General features: G+C 36.3%; 1 pseudogene; it reads left to right on the forward strand.

Moving 5' to 3' along the window:
- Positions 1–16,843: 16,843 nt before the first annotated feature.
- Positions 16,844–18,314, forward strand: part of LOC107745943 (4-hydroxyphenylpyruvate dioxygenase-like) — an 8,440-nt pseudogene continuing 6,969 nt past the window's right edge.

Here is an 18,314-nt window from a genome sequence, read left to right on the forward strand (position 1 = left end):
AACCCGTAGATGTTTTTATATGGAGGATGGATACAGGTGAGCTCAGAGCCTGACATCATGCAGGACAGTGTTCAGCCCTACCTTCACACGGCCCATTATTCACAGACAAAAACAAGGTAAAAAGATCCTCATTGTCATCTGTGAGCGAAAGGGAACGAAATATGACCGAACAGGAACAGACTGTGTAAATCGATTGTTTTCTGGGTGTGTGTGTGTGAATGAATGTAGAGACACACAGACACACCTGCTGGAAAACTCACCTCTCACAACTGAGTTGAACTAAACTGAACTGCACTGAAGAAGGGCTAATTCCAAATCTGAACTGAACTTGAAATGATTTTGGAAAAAGATGCAGAATTATAATTCAAATATGCATTTCAAATACGTAGAATTAATTTCGAATGAAAAATTCTATAAAATTCATATTACTGCTGTAAGTGTAGTTGTAAACAATTAATTGTATTTTTTATATATGAATTACCAATAAGATGTCACCACATATACTTTACAACAGAACAGAAGATAAACACTAAATACTAAAATTCATATATTTAAATTTTAATAATCAACTTAATTGAAATAAAATTAATTTAAGATGCTGTGAAACAATCCTGTAAATTAAATAAAAATAAAATGATAGAAATATTTTCAAAAAATGAAAAAAATACAAAAGCACATACAAATGTATTAAAACCTACAATACAATTCGAATTTTTTTTAAAAATCTGAAAATATAAAAAGCTAATTCAAAATATTAATAAAAATTATAATAGTAATAATAATAACAACAATAATACTAAAATAACTGATGTGTATTGATGTCCAAAAAATGAGCCAAAAAAGATGACCAGGTTTACAAGACAGAAAACAAAACAGAACAACTTTGGTAATTGTGCTGGCCTAGTGCATTTTCTAGTCAATAAAACCATCTTCCTGTCAATCCAATTCAAATTACTATTCAACTTCCTGTGTGTCATGGCCAATTCAATTCAAACTCACACTGAAAGGAGTGAAATCATAACTAAAGAACATTACGAAAATGCCACAATACTGATTATTACATGTGACCTTGGAGCACAAAAATATTTGTAGCAATAGCCAACAATTTATTGTATTTATCTTTTATGCCAAAAATCATTAGGATATTAAGTAAAGATCATGTTCCATGAAGATATTTTGTAAATTTCCTACTGTACATATATCAAAACTTAATTTTTGATTAATAATATGCATTGCTAAGGACTTCATTTAGACAAATTTAAGGGTGATTTTCTCAATATTTTGATTTTTTTTTTTTTTGCACTCTCAGATTCCAGATTTTCAAATAGTTGTATCTCAAAAACCATATATCAATGGAGAGCTTATTTATTCAGCTTTCAGATGATGCAAAAATCTCAATTTCAAAAAATTGACCCTTATGACTGGTTTTGTGGTCCAGGGTCACATATCAGCTCAGATTCTGAATGGATAAGAATGGAAACATGCAAACCACTATTTCTACGACAGAAAACTCTCAGGAGACTGTAGAAACGCTCTTACAACAACAAAAACAGAAGTTGCTTTACCAAATGGAGTCTCAAGAGAACAACCAATAAGAAAAACAGGCCAAATGATCACATTTAGAACATCTTCACAAGAACATTTTGCAGGCACTTTGCTCCCCTGACAATTAAAGACGCTACACAATAAGAGCCGCGGCCGCAACGGGCCAGTGAGAACTCGACCAGAACACTGGCCTTCAGTTCCCATCCAATCACACACCAATTACTTATCACAGCGCTTCTGAAAACTAATGTAACTCTTTAAAGACCGTTTTCCGCACACATAAAATAAATTTCACATGCCACTACAGAACATACTAATAATAACCACCAAAAAAAAAAAAAATGTGTATGATGTATAGAGGGGCTTTTAATCATAAACAAGCCTGAAACTTCCAGCTGCTCATTTAGAAAGATAAGAGAGATAATATACACATCTTACGACCATCTAAAACATATTATAACATAAAAAAAACAATGTAAACATCATCTATACATCAAAGGTGCATCATAAGCGATCACACAATATTCACTAATAGCAAACTGTTAAATGTGCAACAGTGCCATGTTTTGACTTCGAAACGTGCAGAGCTCGCATGCATTTAATTTGTCCAAAAATCTGTACCACTTTGACTATTTTTTCATCCTCAAATTCAAGACCTCTTAAAAAAATAAAGACTTTTGTTACTCTATTTAAGATTTCGTATGAGCAAATTTAAGACTCTTTAAGGAGATGATAAGATGGTTTCTGTGAAGAGTTTCTGAGCAACTGACCCGGCAGTGGTTGATTTACTCTTACGAGGTTTACGAACGGTCCTGAGGAGGACGAGGCACAGGCTGTGCTTTGTTTATGGAGAGCGCTAAGTGTTTAATGAGTGTCGAGGGACGCGTTCATTTGCTCAGAGCGACACATCATCATGGAAAACCCACGGCTTCACACTCCGCTGCTCTCACACTCAGTAAAGTGTGAACGATGCTCAAATCAGCAGCACAAAAAACATGCACTAACTACAAGACGGAACTGTTGGAAAAACTGGTTCTAAAACAGATTATAAAATAATTCTGATCACATGAATCAACCTTCAATTTTAAAGTTGTAGTCGTTTAGTTTTGACTTTTTTTTTTTACTAATAAATGCACCAGTGTTATTTTAGTATCACATGTATACAATTATAATTTTTGCTAATATTTTGAAATAGTTTTTGTGTTTACTTTTCGATAATATATTTCTATCTGTTTTCACATTAATATTAAATTGAAGTTTTAGTAATTTTGTGTTTTTTGTCATTTTTTATTTTTTTAAATATGTCTATATAGTTATTAAATTTATTTATTTGCTTTAGTTTTAGTTATTTTAGTACTTCACGTTAAGCTAAACAAAAAATTGTGCCTTGGCAACTAGTTATAATGAAATAAAATTAAATTTTTGTAATTTATATTATTTTAGTTGATGTTAATTTTATCTAATGTGACTTTTTTATGGTTTTAGATTTAGTTAACGATACTTTCTGATAAATTGATCAAAATGAAATGAGTTTATGATTAAAACAAAAACTAATGTCTGTCAATGGGCTCAAAAACTATGTAATTCAAAAGAAAAGTTTTCATACCCCACTGACAGATTTGCTCTTGCTCTCATTATAAACAATTTAGATAATTTAATTTTAGATCAATTTATCAGAAAAAAAGACTTCTTATCTGATGTAATTTTGCTTCAAGTAAATGCATCTTAAATACCGTAATTTCATTAACTGATATAATATTAATATACCAACCTACTGAAGTACTGAAATCTGTTTTGTACCTTTGTAATACACTGATAACCACCAAATGCAGGTGGTGATGAGAAAGTCACATGATGAACCAAAGCCCATCACAAGCAGCTTTTAAATATTAACATATATAGAAGGTGCACAGTGCCATTCACACAAACACCAAACACCATCATGGTAACACACATGAAACTGAAATAATGCAATAAACATTCATTTAACAACATTATGTGTAACATACAACCCTAATATACAAAACTGATAAGAAAAAACTAAGAAGAAACAGTTATTTCAACAACAAAAAAACAATCAAATTTGAAATGTAACGCAGGGAATTCTGGGAATGTGAATTTACGGTTATTCACTTACGGTATTTACATGAATTTACGGTAAATTCTACAGTCTTTTTCACTTCCAAAAACGGTATACTACCGTAAAATTACATGCAATGTCCAATACAGTTTTTCACCGTATATAGTAGGGGAATTTACCGTTAACCATTTAACAGGTTTTTACTGTAGCATTTTACAGTCTTTTATCGTTAAATTCACGGTCATTTTTTACAGTGTGCAGAACCTCTGATTATGTCAAAACATACTAAAACTACAGCCAAACACAGTCTAGAGTCCTCTAATGCGGACACTGCTTAGCTCGAGACGATTGTTCATTAAGCCTAAACATTTTGGGAACTGCAGTAAAAAGAGCTTAAAAGACTCAAATAACCTTTGCTCAACAGGTCAGACAATTAACCTCAAACTGGAATTTTGCAGCAAAAGGGTTTCAATGCATCCGTCAGCGTTTAAGAGGCATCAGCATTCCCTAAGCTTTCATCAAACATAGACATGCATTGCAAACATCAAGGATCTTCCCAACATCTGTTCACCCCTGCAAGGTAGTTTTATTGGGAAAGTCCACTCTGGAAGAGCAGAAAGTGAAAAACAGGAAGAGAGCGGAATGCAAACCATCATGACGGTTAAGAACAACACGGGGTCACGACAAACACACGAAGCACAACATGCGATCTAAAGACAAACACGCATCAGTCTCTGATATGCCAATAATGAAAGGATTGTTTCATAAAGGTGATAGATGTCGTCTTGGCTTGCTCTTCCAGCCGGAGGGCATTTCTTTAGCATGCACTGAGCCAAAGAGCAGCTCGGGCTGCAGAGACCACAGCGCTGAACACACGCCGTACACTCAGGGTGGATTATTAGATTTGAAGCACACAAAATGTATCTAACCAAATAAACCGTCGGTTATCCTCAGGTGACCCTCGGTCAGCAAAAGCACAGGAAATGATAAAAGGTTGCCTGAATCTCACAAAAACTGTTCTAAAATGTCATATTTCAAACCCAAATCAAAAGAAAAAGCAAGTAACAACCCCAGACTCACCATTTTCTCAGCAGAAGTGCTGTGATTTAGTCTCGGCTATAGCTCTCCTCACCGCGACGCGTCTCTCAACTCAGTGACAGCTCACGAGACACACAATCTGCAAGAAAACAGATCAGAAATCAGCCAATGTCAAAATGTAGTGATGACAACTGTTCACTAAACTTAAACCATTCAACACATAAGCATCAGTGAGGTCAGATGGGGAACAAATTCAATGTCAAACAGAACAGAAGTCTATTAAAAATTGAAATCTTTTGTAACAATATTTAAGTCTTTACCCTCCCTTTTTTTTATCAATTTAACACATCCTTGCTGAATAAGATCATTCATTTCTTTCAAAAAAAATAAAAAATACACAACAAGTTTCAACATGAACAAATTCTCAAACAGAACAGAAGTCTATTAAAAATTGAAATCTTTTGTAACAATATTTAAGTCTTTACCCTCCCTTTTTTTTATCAATTTAACACATCCTTGCTGAATAAGATCATTCATTTCTTTCAAAAAAAATAAAAAATACACAACAAGTTTCAACACTGATAATAAATCAGCATATTAGAATGATTTCTGAAAGATCATATGACACTTCCATTTTTTGCATTGCATGCAACATTTAACGCCATAATTCTATGAATTTAAGACTTCCTGCTACGATTTAAGACCTTCATTTGTAAATGGGCGACTTTTTAAGATTATGTCGAAACATACTAAGCCTACAGCCAAAAATAGTCAAGATTGCTCTAATGCTGACACTGTTTAGTTTGAGATGATCGTACATTAAGCCTAAACATTAGGGAGACTGCAGTAAATAGCCGGCTTAAAAGACTCAAGTAACCAATTAACCTCAAACTAGAACACAATTTCGCAGTAAAAGTGTTTCTAATAAAACTCCAAGACGACCAGCAGCATCCGTCAGCGTTTAAGAGGCATCAGCATTCCCCCAACCTTTCTTCAAACATGTACACGCAAACATCAAAGATCTTCCCAACATCTGGTAACCCCTGCATGGTAGTTTTACAGGGAAAGTCCACTCTGGAAGAGCAGAAAGTGAAAAACAGGAAGAGAGCGGAATGCAAACCATCATGACGGTTAAGAACAACACGGGGTCACGACAAACACACGAAGCACAACATGCGATCTAAAGACAAACACGCATCAGTCTCTGATATGCCAATAATGAAAGGATTGTTTCATAAAGGTGATAGATGTCGTCTTGGCTTGCTCTTCCAGCCGGAGGGCATTTCTTTAGCATGCACTGAGCCAAAGAGCAGCTCGGGCTGCAGAGACCACAGCGCTGAACACACGCCGTACACTCAGGGTGGATTATTAGATTTGAAGCACACAAAATGTATCTAACCAAATAAACCGTCGGTTATCCTCAGGTGACCCTCGGTCAGCAAAAGCACAGGAAATGATAAAAGGTTGCCTGAATCTCACAAAAACTGTTCTAAAATGTCATATTTCAAACCCAAATCAAAAGAAAAAGCAAGTAACAACCCCAGACTCACCATTTTCTCAGCAGAAGTGCTGTGATTTAGTCTCGGCTATAGCTCTCCTCACCACGACGCGTCTCTCAACTCAGTGACAGCTCACGAGACACACAATCTGCAAGAAAACAGATCAGAAATCAGCCAATGTCAAAATGTAGTGATGACAACTGTTCACTAAACTTAAACCATTCAACACATAAGCATCAGTGAGGTCAGATGGGGAACAAATTCAATGTCAAACAGAACAGAAGTCTATTAAAAATTGAAATCTTTTGTAACAATATTTAAGTCTTTACCCTCCCTTTTTTTTATCAATTTAACACATCCTTGCTGAATAAGATCATTCATTTCTTTCAAAAAAAATAAAAAATACACAACAAGTTTCAACACTGATAATAAATCAGCATATTAGAATGATTTCTGAAAGATCATATGACACTGAAGACTCGGGTAATGACGCTGAAAATCCATTATATATCAATTATATTTTAAAGTATATTAAAACAGAAAACCATCATTTTAAACTGCAAAATATTTCACACCATTACTGTTTTTTTCTGTATATTTTGCTCAAATAAATGCATCCTTAATGAGCAGAAAAGACTTCTTAAAAAAAAATAAAAAATATCTTACCGATCCCAAACTTTTTAACAGTGTTGTTTGTAAATGTGTATGCATGTATGTATATGTACACACACATTTTGCTGCAGGATGACAAAATACATGTAAAAAAGGCAGCAAAATATGCTACTTGAAAAAAAAAAACCCCCCCGCTTTTGAATTTCACAAAAATGCCTCCCTAAAAATGTGTTCAATTGGTGAACACAAAAAAAAAATTATGCTGGGCTTTCTGAAGACCAGTCCAGTCAGCCGAAAAGTTGACCTCAAAAATATGTAGCTTTGCACATCCCTTAGTGTTATGTGCATGTATCTTATTTCTGTTATTGCTCATGCAAGCAGCAAGGACACACATCAGTGTTGTACAGTAAGTGATATTAGTGTTCAGTTCTGCTCAGATCAAAAGTCTTTCTCAACTCTTTCTCTGGAATGTTCAGCATTTGTGTTTTTCCTGCTCAGAGTCCAAATACTTGCAAAATTTGATAGTAAAATGTTGAGTCTAAGACATAGTTGAGCAAACAGATCCGAACACGCACAGGTTATCAGTGCAGTCTGTCACTGTCAGGTGCTCTAAACACACACACACACACACACACACAGAGGCAGTTTAATGATCCCGTGTAAAGCACTGTGTTTGTATGCGCTCATGAACACACCCATGGAGTTCCTCCTCACCCCGCGCTGCTCTCACCCGCCGAGACGACCTTGATTTCCGGCTACAAGCTGACTAATAGGATGAGCTTTGATTTACAGGAAAAGGAAAGTGAAAACGCCACAGGATCCAAGAGCTCATGGGAAACACACAGATCACCAACCATGTGTGCGCACACTTGTTGACTGGGTTTCCTAACAAAACGTCCACTAAAAAAAGTTACAATGAAAGTTTTGTAAAGAAATTCAAACAAAGGCACAGTTCATATGTATATGTATGTGTGTGTATATCTATATATAAAAATTGTACTGTATATATAAAATGAAAATTATATAATATTTATATACAAATACACATTTACTAGAGATGCACACATATGTATATAAATATTATATAATTTTAATTTATATACGTGTTTGTATTTTATCTATTATATTTTTCAGCAATGTATGTATGTGTATATGCACACTACTACATACACGTTCACATACGTACATATTTATCAATATGTAAATTGTCTTTAAATATACAGTATGGTGGATTTTAATGCAGAACGACTTAATACATGTAAACATACAGTAATATAAACTATTTGAAAACTAAATGGCTGGGCAAGAAAAAAAAATGATCTACTGGCAAGACAAGTAAAAAAAAAAAACTTATTGTTGAGCTTGAGATCAATTAAAAGTCCATTCTTATACACACTCAGAAAAAAGGTACCACAGATGTCACTTTTGTACCTTTTCAAAAGGGTCTAATCTGTACCATTTGGTTACTATGTACTTTTAAAGTACTAATATGCACCCTTTAGGGTTAAATAAGGTACAAAAGTGTACCTTTTGAAAAAGGCAGCTGACAGCTTTTCTTTTCTGAGTTTCGTTTCAAACATGACAGCTCTGCCTGAATGCAAGAGGGCAGCCTTTACCCACAATGCAAGGCTTCTGCAGAGATTCATTTGAAACACACCCTCTGAACACTCACTCAGCACAAACTCTCACGAGACACGTCAAAGATATCAGAAATACCTCTCACATTCCATCTTATGGCATTTAAAAAGAGAAGAGACGCTGTTTAACTCGCGTCTGAAGCCACACTGTAACAGTTGCCGAACGTTCTAAACTTCCGAAAGCGCTACAAATGTAACGAGCGGAAAGTTACACTCGCGCGCAACAGCGTGTCAGTGAATGAAACGCTCATGTATGAGGTGTGATAACTGAACACACACTCTATACTCATTCTTAAAGAAGTTGAGCTCTTACCTGAGCGCGTCTGTGTGCGTGGACACAAACTCCTGCGCGCTTCACGCCACGACCACGCCTATCCACGCTCACACACAAAGCGCGCGAAGTGGGAGGAGCCTCGGGGAGTGTTGTACGTGAGCACGCTGTTCTTGTGCGTGTCTCAGCAGAGGCATAGCACGCACGTTTCCATCGCTCTGGGTTGTAAACAAACTTTCAACGCATGTGCGTCCACGAGCATCTGTATCAGTAGAGCACATAGCAAAGAAACGCTCGCTGTGTTTTGTTTGCATGTAACGCCCTCACCCGCGATACATTTCACAATCACAATAGAGTCTGCAGACCCCTCCTGAGACCCTGCTGCTGTCCGTGTGTTAACACTGCACTGGAATGACCTGGAAAAAACTGCAAGCGAAAGCCGAAGCCATTTGTTTATAAAAGGTCATTTACTCATTCATTTAAATTGATGATAAAAAATTAAATAAAATAAATAAATTATTATTACAACTGGGCAAAAATTTGATGTAAAAAAATAAAAATAAAATTAATTACAACTAGGCAAAAATGTGAATTATATACATAATTACACACATGTATACACACACAGCTTTTTGCCCAGTTGTTTTTTGTTTTTTTTTATCAAATTAAATGAATGAGTAGACCACCTTTTTAAGCATCTGATGTGGTGCTGGACTGTGCCTATGATTTTATTGTACATTATTGTGCCAATAATACTATAGAAAAACTGAAATACCATTTTCTTGTAAAACATACTCAAAAACTTCAAAACAAATTTTTTACAATGTATGAGAACACACTTTATTATTACTGTATATTGGAAAAAAAATACATCTTTATAACAATTACACTCCAGTTATATTGGACTCAAGAAACCAGATGAACAGAGTAGGCTATATGATCCATTAAAATGTAAATGTATTAATTTAATTAATTATTAATTGTACACTTTATGCAAACCAAAGCTCTATATTTTTCAAATTGGCAAATAAAAAAAACAAATGAATACTTTAATTTGAAAAGTCCTTTTCTCTTTGGATTACAAGCCAACAACTGTTGCTATTTCAATCTAGAAACCACATTTTTTCTGATCTTTCCATTTGTTCCAGGATGGCTGTTTATACATTAAAGACTAACATGCAGAAAGCCGACAAAGCTAAAAGACCCTCACACCACTTATATTTATGAATCAATGATAATATGAACATAAATATTCGATATCAGCATTTATTGCACTTGTTATCTAACCATGTTACACACAAACTTCCCCATAGTTTCCAAGCCTCCAAACACGCCTCCTTTAAACATGGCACAAAACGCCTTTTATGGCAGTAACACACGCTGCGGTCACCGAGCAAACGCTTTACGACAGGACTTCCGTGAGCGTCTCACCTGTGAGGTGTGATGGAGGAAGTGAAAAGTGTGTTTTCTATGTTTAGCCTCCATGAACTTTCCATTCCCCACAAAATTCCACACAAGTGGGACCAGTACAGTTTCTGCAGCACTTGGAAAACTTTATTTGGTGCCAATATTTGAACACAGAGAACAATATGTTTATAAGACTGATTCTTTTGGTTATTCTGAACCTCGCATCAGGAGTAACTGTGCATCTGAACCTGAGGAATTGCCACACACCTCCAGAACAGCAAAGCCTTAGTGTAAATAAAGAGATCCGCATTCCCACAGCCGCACCCGCACAGGTCCAAACACGCCAGTCCTTATCCGACTTCACACAACACACACTGTGACTGAACTATTCTAGATGCACTTCAGAAATCACTCGACAACTCAAATGATATATTGGTAGATAGAAATGTGACTTAATACCCCAAAATATAAATCCACAAAACCCTAATGCCCAAAATTTAGGCTGCTATTACATTTGAATGCATAGAAAGACCTTTATATTGTGTAAGAAAAATATGAAATGCAATACAAAGATGTGGCCAAAGTTGCTGTGACTTATTTACAATGCAACTAAATATACATAACACTCAGTTAGGCTTGATTTTTGACACTTTGTAGTAAAAAAATGTTGCTTCCAGAATTCATTTCATTTTTTATTGTACTATCGCTACACACTTAAAAATAAAGGTTCTTTATTGACATCAATGGTTCCGCAAAGAACCTTTAACTTCCATGGAACCTTTTCATTCCACAAAAGGTTCTTAACAGTAGGCTTGCCGCGATAGACGGTGCTGACGGTGAATACCGTTGTTAAGCCGCAACACCGGTTACGTCACTTGCCCACCGCGGCACCGACCCCCACCGTCGTTTTGATTTTTTATAGTAATAAAAATTATTTAGTTCAGTAAAAGAACAGACACTACAATTAAAAACTGAACGCGGCTGCTCGATGTAGCGTGCCGAACGACAGTCGCATCACAGATCAGATTTCATTTCTCCAGTGAGGCTAATAAACGTTCTACGTTTCTTGTTTATTTGGTTATATATTATACATGTTTACTTAGGTATCCAAAACTGGAAATAGGCTATTTAAACTTTATGCAAGTTATTTTATATTAGGCATAGCCTGCCCTATAGCATGGTGTATTTTTATTTGTTTTGTTAATAAAAGCTCTATGTTTTATATATAGGCTAAAGTGAGTTTGACGTTGTATGTTGTTGTTGCATTCAAGCAATTGACACCAAACTGCCGCTAATTCGAAAGTGAAAGTAAAATGTGCACGGCGCTTTTAAGCTAGATTTAAAAGTGAAGGAAATCGAGGAAAAGAGGGGAAATTCAAACTAACTAAAAATTAACAATTGCTTTACGCCGAATTGCCGCTATTTGAAAGTGAAAGTAAAATGCGCACGCAGCTTTTACAAGCTATTTAAAAGCGAAGGAAAGCGAGGAAAAGAGGGAACGCCCCCGCCCCTGCGGTGATACCGGTATTACCGGTGTTGTCACACGTCGATTAACCGGTGGGAAAATTTCCTCACCGTCACAACCCTACTTTACAGTGGAAAAAGGTTCTTAAGATTATTAAAATGTTCTTCACACTAAGATCACTGAAAGGTTCTTTGGGGAACCAAAACTGGTTCTTCTATGGCATTGCTGTGAAAACCCCCTTTTGGAACCTTTATTTTTAAGAGTGTAACTAACATAAATATACAACAACAGATTATGAAACTGGTTGTGCGTGTCCTCAATATATTGTTAAAGAACTTACTACTGCACAGGTCTACTGTAGTAAACTACTGCAGGAAGGTGGAACTGTAAGAGGCTGTGGAGTTTAGGACGAACTCTAGAAAAAATGTTGAGTTGCTTGAACGGTCTGTGCTTTAGCTCAATCACTGAAACATTTGGCAACAAAACAAAGCTGTTTTATTCCTGCAGATACATTTATCCAGTGGCCAGGCCTGCGGAATGGAGAAAACTACAACCAACTTCCACACAGCGCTGCACACGCTCCAAACATAGCAAAACCGACATCAAAATCCTCCATGAGAAAAACACTAGATACAAACTAGAATCTGTTTCCAGGTCAAAGCGAAGGGGACGGCGAACTCGAACTCAGGTAGACCCGTCCATGACCTCGCTGACCTCTAGACACTCATCAAGCTGAATCTCAACTCAAAACACAGATACAAACACTGTCGTTATCAACAGAGCAAATTCAATACACTGAAATCGTCTGTCTGGGACAATTGGATTTGGTGAGCCTGTGTTTAGCATAGATGACAATCTGATCTCATTTACTTCCCTTCAGATGAAAACTGCATCTGTGCTGATCTTATGAGCACATATTGGTGAGAGGGAATTAAAAACCACAGCACGGCCAATATAAATACATTAAAACTATGATATTAATGATAAATCAGATCTTTTCAATTTGTTGAGGAGAGATGCGCTACCAACAGCACATTGGATGTTCTCCTGGCAGAGAATGAAATAAGTGAAAAAGACGCATGGCATGGCATCAGAATATACTAGGATTTGTTCACAAGATCTGATTTTTTAGACAGACTGTTCAAACTTATATGTAGCGGGGTCTGATTTAACTGTTCAGAATTCATGTTTTTTTCTTTTATCAGACAAAAGAAAAATAAAATAAAATTACTTTAAATAATAATACATTTTAGTTTGAGATTTTTTAACAATTAAAGGATTAATTAATCATATGACGTTGCTAAAAATTCTGAGACGTGCTCACGTTTGTGTACAAAACGTGCCGTTACTCTTAAAGGAATAGTTTACCCTAAGATGAAATTTCGCTGAAAATGTCCTCACTCTCAGGCCATCCAAGATGTAGATGAGTTTGTTATTTCCTCAGCGACCAGCACGGATCAGCTCTAGGCATGACAAAGCGGATATCGTCCTCTTTTGGAAGGCCAAACAAAGTAGTTTCGCTTTCACAACGAAACACACAGCGCCTTCATGACATGGCGGCCGCGGCAAAAACAATACTGCAGCGAGAATAAAAGTTACGCCTTTTTTCTTTGCGTGAACATTTGGGCGGTGTTATGCAAATCTTCCCACACAGTGACGTAGACATGTGGGGGCGTGTTTAAACGAGGCGTTTTAGGAGGGCGTGGTCGAGTCTTAACTTTTATAAAGAATATCTCTTTGGGTTTGAGAGTTTAGTCTTTGCAACTTTAGGGCTCTTATCTATGCACAAATAGCTTGTAACACTCCAAAGAGAAAGGAAATTTTGAAATCGCATCATATGACCCCTTTAAGGCAATAAAGACTTGGTTGGTTGACAACCATCCAGAACACCAAAGCAACGCACTGCCAACCATATGACACATATAAAAAAAAAAACTACAAATTTCCCTTTTAAAAGCTGTTGTTTTTTGTGTTTCTAGGCAGAATTGGATTTAAATTCCTCTGCTTGTCACATCAGTATCACTTCTCTATACCAAGAAAAGAAAGTTTCACTTCTAAATTCTCCTGAAATCTGCTTTGAGGTTCCCCTAAAACTCAATAGAATATATAAACAAGTTCATCTACTATATAAACAAGCATTTGATCTCGCTCTAGCATAGTAAACCCTTATCTTACATGTCAAAGTTCAATATGCACAAATCTGAAAGAGTTTCATCAATCATCATCTAGTTCGCTCTACTTATCATTCCAGAGATACGAAGGAGTAGTTATACACAAACACAACATGTCAAAGTGCAGGAGCGGAGAGGTAAAAGTATTCAAAATATCCGATAAAAAAGCAATAAAATAAACCCCGCTGGCCTACACTCATGCATCTGAGACGTGCTCACGTTTGTGTACAAAACTTCTGTGCAGTGAGCGGCAGAGAAGCAGTGTATTCAGACTCGTCAATAAATGAGTACAAAACAGCGTTTTCCTAGCACCTGTCGCTTACTGATTGTTTGGAATTATAAATATGAGAATCCATCATAAAGACGTTTTAACTTCAAACTAGTGCTGGGCAGTATACCGGTTCATACCAAATACCGGTGTTTATTTTTGTTATATGAATTTTTAATATACCACAATACCGGTGTATGCTGCTTGCACAATGTTTGGAATGCGGCGTGGCGTGACACTGTTTGAGAGTGGTCCCTTTTTAGTGTTGCACTGTGGTGAGGGCATAGCTGTATGTGTTACTAAGCATGACGGTGAAGATGGACAACCCTCTACAATGCTGAGCTCTCTTTCTCACATTCTAACACATTCGAATGGACAAATACACACAGAATTCTATCAAAATATCCCATAAATACAATCGGTTATGTCTTAAGTGAACGTAAAGAGTTGAGAAAGAAAACAAGGGTGTACTGGATCCGTGCATTGACAGCAGCCGCTGCCACCAGTCATTAATTTTAATTTAAAGAACGAAAGAAAAGAAAATCCCTCACTGATCTTGACTGAATCACTTTTGTAACCTCAGTTTATAATATACTGCAGTATTTCCTCTCAATCAGTAGAAAATATGGTTAACACCCGGTCATGCATGAAAAAAAATACCGTCATGTACCGTGAAACCGGTATAATTTTGGAAAATACCGTGATATAAATTTTTGGTCATACCGCCCAGCACTACTTCAAACCGTTGCTTCCTGATAAAATATGAGTCCATAATCCATAATAACACATCCTCCAGCGAAACCATCGTCTGGTCTGAATCAGGAGAGAAATCTGCACAGATCAAGCACCACTTACAAGCTAAAACAGTTAATATGGGTGGATTTAGATGTGAGAGGACAACAGGAGATGGAGCTTTTCACTGGAGGAAGCGAGATTATGGAACATAATAACTGGAAGCAACAGTTTGAAGTTAAAAATGTCTTGATGGGTTTGTTTCTTTTGGCTTCTCCAGATGTTAACTGATGGACTGGAGTGCTGTGGATTATTGTGATGTTTTTATCAGCTGTTTGGACTCTCATTCTGATGGCACTCACTTTATTCAGTTTTTAAATGAATCTGTCAGTCTATTAACACACTTTATCACCACAAACACACATCTTCAAAACTTCTTAACTAGCTTAAGATCGACTGCTTCCCTTCCACTTAGTCACAAGATAAGCTATGGCACTCATAACTAGAACGTCAAGCTTTCTAACAGGAGATAATGCTACATTTAAAATTATTATTAAAGAGATCATAAACATACGGTCACGGCTACAGGGAGCTAGATTTAGAGCGGTGCAGGAGTAGTCATGAGGCTATTTAAAGAGCCGTCTGACCTGTAACATGAGCATGAGCCATCAATTAGACATTTCACCTAAAGCACTGAGACGGATCGCTGAGCTTCCCAGGCTGAGGAATGAGAACGGGATCCGGGGAGTTTGAACAGGAGCCAATCACTGGTGCTCACTGGTAGAACTCGCAAAATTATAATCAAACAGAACCGGAGCGACTATTCTATATGAAAACGCTTTTGCAAACTGCGTTCCATTAACTGCAGGCCACAAACCGTCTGTTTCATGTGTAACTGAAGAAGGACAAATAAATCCACCAGTAAGGCACAGCAAACACAAGGATTTACACTGAAAGCATTCAGCAGGCACCATTAACCGGAGTGTTTACAAAAAAAAAAGTGCTTAAATGTCACATACGAGACTGTTGTGTGTCAAGCAAGCACTTTAGTATGACATCTGCTAGAAAAATAAATGAATTCAACAAATTCACTCTCTTATATCTAGTACAAATAATTATATTACAGATATATAACAAAGCTTGAAGTCAGACCTTTGATTAAAATGAAACTATAAAATGCCAATATTTACCATGCATGTATTTCTAGCACATTTTTTACAAAAAAAATTTTTTTGTACAATAATTAAACAATTTTAACCAGATAACAAACCAAGTCAGTGGCTAGACTTGTAAAAAGTACAAATAATAATAATAAATAAACAAAATATATAACAATATAATATAAGATATATATTATAATAATACAATATTTTGAATATATATATATATATATATATATATATAAATAATAACAATAATAGTCCTTGCAAGAAGTGTTATAAATTTAATTTAATTGTAAATAATGCATAAATGCTATGTGATACCAATATTTTTACTATGCATGCATGGCATATGTTTTTTCTTTACTACAGAAAAGTCCGATAGGCATCTTACATAACACCAGCAATTCAGATGTGTGAGGAATATCGAAAACAAAACTAACTTAACCCAGCTTACAAAGCCACATACAACATTCAGGAAGATCAAGGCACTTTATTACACAACGCCTGTGAATTCATTTAAAAAGTGCATGTGTGTGTGTATACTGAAATACTCATACATCAATACATACTCTCCAAATGTGACTTTCCACCAGTTCACCCCAGTCGGTGGTCTGTCTGTCTGTCTGTTAGTATGGGTGGAGGATTTTACAGCCTGTAAAACATCCCAGCTGGTCAATACAACCACATACAAACACATGGTCGGCAGAAACCAGACAAAAACCACGCTAAATCATGCATATTTTGTTTACACAACAATCCGCCTAACGTAACTGCAACCACATTAAAGAATAATCAAGTTAAATAAACAGAAAATGAAATATGATCAAGATACTCACTGTGAAAGAATCAGCTGACACAACGAACGGTGACTCAGTAGAGCGCACTACTTCCGCATTCACTGGCGATGAACTATGCGCCAGCCAATCACGATAGAGCGTGTCCCTAGAGTTGACCAATGGCGAGGCGGAATCCGCCGCGTACTAGACGTCCAACAGCCAATGGAGAGCTACGGTGGGTTGGCGGCTCAAACAACAGGACGCCTGAATGCCGCGAGCACACCCACATGCGAACCAATCAGGGCGAGGCTGCGGCGGAGCGGGAGGGGAAGGTTTGAGCCAATAGAAAATCACAGCGCGGCACTAGGAGACCACGTGGTTCACGGCGCGTCGTGCAAGGCTTGGTTTTAAAGAGACGGAGCGCGCGTTATGTGAAACAAAAAGTTTAAAACAAGAACGTGTCGTGCCGACGACAAAATGAAATTGTAGAAAATGTTTGAGAAATAGAAAATGTTTAAGTAGTTCTAAATATCATATATTTTATATAGGTGAAGTCAAGAATAAAACAAAATATGACACAACCATGGTACTGATTACCATATGTGACCCTGGACCACAAAACCAGTCATAAGGGTCAATTTTTCGAAATTGAGATGCATACATCATCTGAAAGCTGAATAAATAATCTTTCCATTGATGTATGGTTTGTTAGGATCGGACAATATTTGGTCGAGATACAACTATTTGAAAATCTGGAATCTGAGGGTGCAAAAAAATCTAAATATTGAGAAAATCATCTTTAAAGTTGTTCAAATGAAGTTCTTAGCTATGCATATTACTAATCAAAAATTTAGTTTTGATACAGTTACGGTAGGAAATTTACAAAATATCTTCATGGAACATGATCTTTACTTAATATCCTAATGATTTTTGGCATAAAAGAAAAATCAATAATTTTGACCCATACAATGTATATGTATATATGTCACATATATACACCTCTTACACTATTTCAAAGAATACCATGGTAAAGGACCCCAAAATATAATTTTACTCAGGTACCAAGTCTAATAAACAATGGTGACAATATGTATTTATGCACAAGAGCATAAATGATTAATCAGACTCTTCAGCTTAGTGTGTTTAGATCTGAAGTGCTCAGTTTGTCCATCTGAAGGGTCTGGATTTCATCGATCTGTGCGACTGCTCAAGAGGTTTCAAGGGTTTAACAGGTTTATGTCACACTATCACAGCAATAGAGTAAAAATATTGATTTCAATATAGAATAGAATGCCAGTGAAATTTTGAACGATGCAATACAAGACTGCAGATCATGAACACACAACAACATATTGTACATATTGTGCGTTTTGTATATTGAATGTTGCATTGTTTTGTATAAAAAATCAAAAGTGGAGAAAACTTAAAAGTTTAAGGCAACCAGCTTCAGCAGATTTGTGACCCTGGACCACAAAACCAGTCATAAGGGTCAATTTTTTGAAATTTACAAATATACCCCAGCGACTTAACACTGCTTTTGTGCTCCAGGGACACATTTTTTTATTTTCTCAACTTCTTGTTTTCAGTTTATACAAAAACTAGCTGGGAAAACTCAAAAATCTGCTGAAGCTGGTTGCCTTAAACTTTTAA

This window comes from Sinocyclocheilus rhinocerous, unplaced genomic scaffold (genome assembly GCF_001515625.1).
Source record: "Sinocyclocheilus rhinocerous isolate Xijiao unplaced genomic scaffold, SAMN03320098_v1.1 scaffold3545, whole genome shotgun sequence".
Taxonomy (NCBI): Eukaryota; Metazoa; Chordata; class Actinopteri; order Cypriniformes; family Cyprinidae; genus Sinocyclocheilus; species Sinocyclocheilus rhinocerous.